At 38.4% G+C, this 5764-nt stretch overlaps 1 long non-coding RNA gene across 1 annotated transcript; it reads left to right on the forward strand.

Moving 5' to 3' along the window:
• The first annotated feature begins 1127 nt into the window (after positions 1 to 1127).
• On the forward strand, positions 1128 to 5423 carry LOC125544059 (uncharacterized). Its single transcript, XR_007299251.2, has 4 exons — positions 1128 to 1549; positions 2768 to 3850; positions 4602 to 4703; positions 5053 to 5423. It is a non-coding gene; the product is annotated as an uncharacterized LOC125544059 (long non-coding RNA).
• The last annotated feature ends 341 nt before the right edge of the window (positions 5424 to 5764 follow it).

Here is a 5764-nt window from a genome sequence, read left to right on the forward strand (position 1 = left end):
GGAGCTTCAAAAAGAGATTGAACCCACACATGATGTGAAGAAGAAAAATAAAAGATGGAGAAGTAAAGGTAGAAAGGTATCTCTCCCAAGTGATGTTTCTCCTACTACTCATTGTGATGATGATAATTGCTATACTATCGGTGCTATCCATACTATTAATGATGAGAGTGATTATGCTTATGATATGAAAAGGCCCAAGCTTGGGGAGGCTATGTTTGATGAAGATGATGTTTTTGAGAATATATTTGCTGCAATTAATGTTTGTCCCAAGCTTGGGGATGCTACGTTTAATGAAGATGATATTTTTAGTCTCTCAAGTTTTGATATGCAAATTTATAATGATGATAGCATGCCTCCTACTTATGATGATTATATTAATGAAAATGGGTTTGGAAGAGTGTCAACTTTAGGAAGTAATGATCCCACTATTTTGAAGAATGTTGAATCTTATTATGATAATTATGAAAGTGGATTTGGAGAGGTCATGGCTTTATTTAATAATGATTTCACTATCTTGGAAGAGGTTTCAATTGATTATGATGAGAACAAAGTTGCTACCTATGATGATTATTGTGATGACACTTATGCTATAAAAAATAGTGATGATTATATTTATAAAACTTGTCATGATTATGATTACCTTTTTTCTGAACATTACTCCTTTAATGTGAAAACAGTTTATAGTATTCGAGTCTCTTATGATACTCCCACTATTCCGAATATGAAGAATTTTGCTTATGTGGAGAATAATAAAATTTCTATACTTGTAGATCATGAAAAAAATGCTTTATGTGATAGTTATATTGTTGAATTCATTCATGATGCTACTGAAAATCATTATGAGGGAGGAACATATGATTGTAGGAATTGCAATAATATCAACTTTTCTCTCTAGGTGCTTAAAGTTTTAAAGTTATGCTTGTTCTGCCTTTTTATGCTAGTTGATTATTGTTTTCATAAGTTGTTTGCTTACAAAATCCCTATGCATAGAAAGAGTGTTAGACTTAAATATGCTTGTTATATGCTTCATGATGCTCCCGTTATGTTTCAATTCTTACCTTTATGAACATTGAACATATAAAGAATGAGCTAGTGCGCCCAACTAGCAGCACCAGGCATGTCTCCTTTTATTCGTAATGTGGGCGGAGAGCGGAGCCAACGAACGAGCGAAAGAAAACAAGCTGCACATCCCATCTCACCTAGACCACCTCTCGTCCCCGCACCCACACCCAATCCGGCGCCTCCTTTCCTCCCCCAGTCACCTCTCCTCCTCCTCCTCCCACAATCGCCCCCATCTCCTCCTCCGTCTCCATTTCTGGTCGGGGCGCCGTCTCCTCTCCACCTCGTGCCCCCCTCTTCCCACTCCGCCACCTCCGCTCTGCTGCACCCCGCCGCTCCGAGGACCATCGACGAGGTGAGGACAGCGGTGCCATCGGACCCGCCGACCCGGAGCCCGCGCCCTCCTGACCAAGCACCGTCCGCCTCCTCCCCCTCCTGTCCACGCTCGCAGTCGTCCCCGGCCACACCGGCCGCCATCGCATCTTCGCACGTGAGCAGCCTCTCTCCCCGGCTTCCTGCCTTCTCTCTCTCTCGTGGCCATCTCTAGTAGGCTAGGGTTCTCTCCGGGACGGGGACACCTTAGTTGGTTTCTTTTTCTTCATATATGTAGTTAGATCTTAGATGTGCTGCCATCTTGCTGTAGGCAGTGGAATTTCCCCTATAGTCTGGAAACTTTGGTTTCTGTATTATTTTTTAGGAGTTGCAAAATGTGATCTTTGGACAAGGGAGTGATGGTTAGCCCTTAGCAGTCTTCAATTATGGATCACTTCAATTGATTCATTAATGTGATTTTTTCTTGTTTGACATAATCCCACACTTTAGGATCTGGCAAGAATTAATTGGATTATAGTCTAGGTCTGGTCGTGCGTTAAATGGCGAAGGGGCCGCCCACAAGGCACTAGGTCCAATTTCATCGAAATGCTACATCTACCTACTGCCTACTCCACTTGTTCACATACAATTTTTTGCTTTTCTCGGCATTTTTGCGTGGGTCTCTTTTTATGGCCAGCTTGACAATTTTCTCTTTAAGGAGTCGTTCAACTCAGAAAGAACAAAGAATGTTCATGTCAACCTTGGTTTTTTCTACAGTAGTTGGTAATCACTCTGAACAATAGTAGATCGGTAAAGCCAACAGTAGTTAGTTTGAGGCTGCTTTTATCTTTCCTACAATAGTTCATTCCAATTGTTCTTAGTTTTTACTGTAGTTGTTAATTTGATTACCTATTTTACAAGAAATAACAATCATTCATATATGCCATCTTATTCTTATGAAATAATCTGAAATCTATCTTGTCATACCAGGTCTCCTGTTCTCTAAGGAAAAACTATAACTACAGTTTTAACTGATGTGATTAAGGATAGTGTTGGTCGGCCACGTCTAGATTCCTTTTGGCGCTGTTTTCCTGATAGAGTATCTTTAATGTGCTCACCTTAGGCTGTTGCTTCTTTGTGCTCATCCATAGCAATACTATTCTCATTAGCTCATCCATGGCAATACCGTTCTATGCACTAATCGGCAATGACACAACTACACATAGCGAGTACTACAAATCATGATAATGTTTTAGGGCATTTTTCTACTTTGTGCAAGAAATTTAATTTGATGGATATGCGACCTGTTCTCTCTTGATTATGTGTGGATTTTAATACACAGTTATTTCTGTAGAAGGTAACTTGATTGACACTGTTTTGTTATTTCTATATGCAGAAAATGCAAGCTCGGCTGATGGATTGCATACTATTTGGCTGAGTTGTTTTGTTCTAAAGATACAAACGAGCTGAAGACTTCTTTTGTATGGAAATTCACTATGGAAACCAAAATAATGGTACTCTGCACAACTGTTGACTTTCTTGCATCGGTTCTTCATTCTATAAGTCACACCTTTTCTATTTGGTAAAAGAAGAGTGAGCTCATGCTTGAACTCCCACCATATATGTTAACACTAGGATACTGTATCAAACCTCTGATCCTTCATAGTTTTCCCTTGCATTGCCTCCTTTAACTCTTCAGCTGGACCTTTGAAAAGAATGATTTTTTGGTTATATAATTTATTATGTTTTTTTGGTTGTCGAGAGGTAGAATGTAAAGTAGGCTGCTATTTTCATTATATTCATATGCAGATATTTGATATAAGTGAATATATACCTTTTGGTAGTTGAATGTGCTCTCCATTAATATCACTGATATATTTGAGCTTCAGAGAAGGATATCTATGCCATTTTGTTTTTGGTTTTTGAACAAAAGAGTGTTGTATGTGTATCGTAAAGAGGATTAAGCAGCAAAATTACCAATTTAGCAGGATGTGGCTGATACGTATAGAGTGGCTTTGCTTAGGTCTGGTGTTACTACTATTTCTTTCATTGTAAAACTGAAGTGCGGCAAAGTTTATAGATTTATCAACCATGCTTTTGGTGCCAGTAGTTTTGACTGTAGCTGTTGTGCAATTCCGTGTGTCTGTGATCTATTGTTTAAATATAACATAACATTATGAAATTGTTAGTTGTTCTCTATGTATGAGAAATTATGAAAGAACTGTCTGCTAGGGGTAAATAATCTTTTTCGCTGTTTGATAAAACAGTTAGGCCGCTACCCTCTCATATATTTTTATTCTCTATTGAAGAAATTCCTAGCCTTCAATACTATTTTCTCCATGGTTTTTATGTTGTGCATTCTACAATGCAGGATACTGAATCAACAGTTACACGAAAGTTTGATGTCGTGTGAGTAGCAGAAACTGAAAGAATAAGCATTAGTCCTCTGAGAAGAGGTTGACATTATATGCCCCTTCAGGTAATCAATTTGCGTCTTTAATCTTTCTGTGTTTTTCTTTTGTTTTTTACTTTAAAATAGAAAAATAGAATAACGACAGCCTAGCTAATTCCATTTTTTGTGCATGATATATTTTGATCTCAAATGCATTTCAATGGCTCGATGTTCCATTTAATCTTTTTTCCATGTATCTTCCATTTAGACATACTGGATGACCAACTTTTCATAAACTAATAACCAAGGAAACTTATTTTAACAGTTGCAGCAGTACCTACTAATATTTGCCAATAAATTATCCATGATATGTATCTTCCATTTTATTAATTACCAAAAAATAAGGATAACAGTGGACACCCCAAACATTATCTCTGAATCTTAATTGTTCATCCTTAATGCTTGAAATGTTCCACATGATGTTTGCTGGTAGAAAGATTCAACATATATGCACTTGGAATGCCTTGGTAATTGATGATTTTGCCATTTGGAGCCCACTTAGTATGCTTTGGTAATTAGCAAAATGAAACTACTCAAGCAAAATCATTTTATCATTAACACTCTTGGCATTCTCTTGCATCCGAAGGGACCAATGATTTTGCCATTTGGGAGCTCATGCTTATGGTTAGTTGTATAGCTATAATTTCTCTGTACATACACTTTTTCCTTAGAGAATTAGAATCATTTGTTCCTGGTAGTCTCATTGTACTTGTTCATTTGTTCCTCTGGTTTTTTCTTCTCGGGTTGCTTTATTCCATATTTTGCTCATGTGCTGCAGTGCTCGCTTTTGTCTTCCCCTGATGTTCATCGTCTCAAGGCTACTGACCTAGGAGTAGTCATATGCAAGTTCTGGTTATCGCCCCTATCCTCTTTCCTGCAGGTATGCAGGAATCTCTTATCCAGATTCTAGCTATACATCCTTTACTATGACAATCTCGTGCTATACTGCAAAGCATACTCTTTATATAGCTACTAATTTCGTAATGTTGTTCGCTGATTGCTCGCTGCTATCTTCGCTTCATATGGTCGCCGGCTGGACACTTGCTGCTATCTTTGATTCATAAAGCACACTATATTGCCTTTATTTTTACATGTAAATGTAAATGTTGACAAGTATATTATTCTGGTTGTTGAGTCAGTCTATTGATAATAGTTAATGTGTGCTGATTCTTATTCTCTCAATTCCTCTGAAGTCTGTACTTCCTGCTCAATTTGGAATGCATGATCAGAGAGATATGGCGAGGGAGGTGGCGAGGAAGTCGTTGGTGATCTTGAAGAATGGCAAGACGCCGAGCGATGCACCGTTGCACCAACTGCCCAAGATGCCGAGCGACGCGCAGCTGCTGCCGCTGCCCAAGAAGATGACAAGCACAAATGATGGTTTGATCTGTGTGCAGTTGCATTGTTTATTTCTTAATCAGTGGAGATCATTTTTATTAATTATTTTGACACGAACCCTATGCTTTCTGTCAAGAGATTGTTTTTGTAGTTGCCTATTTATTGTTATCTACCATTTTTTAAATCTTCTGCAGCATAGCATGTGCAGTACTATACTCCTATTATGCAAAGACTTCGGGAGGATTAGCAGTTTCAAATTCTACTATCGAGTTGTTTGCTCTTTTTGAATTACAAATGCCTACCCAAGGTGTTATTTTCTCGCATCCTAACCTTTTAAGATAATATTCAGATGAACTTCTGGATGCAACGTCCTGGGCATGTGCTTTCGAGCAATATTTGAATAAAGATATCGGCATTTTTTGTTTCCATTTCCAGCACAGCTTCCTCTAACCAATCCTATTACTATTTGTGTTCCTGAAATTTCCATTAAAGCGCGAGAGGAGCGAGGGTGGGGGTGTCGAGCTGCGACGAGGTGCCGTTCGGGCGCGATTTTTCCACTAATTTTCTATATTGCTTATTTATGCATTTGTGACCATAGCTTTC

Source organism: Triticum urartu, chromosome 3A, assembly GCF_056163025.1.
Source record: "Triticum urartu cultivar PI428250 chromosome 3A, HENAU_Tu73, whole genome shotgun sequence".
In the NCBI taxonomy this organism is placed as follows: domain Eukaryota; kingdom Viridiplantae; phylum Streptophyta; class Magnoliopsida; order Poales; family Poaceae; genus Triticum; species Triticum urartu.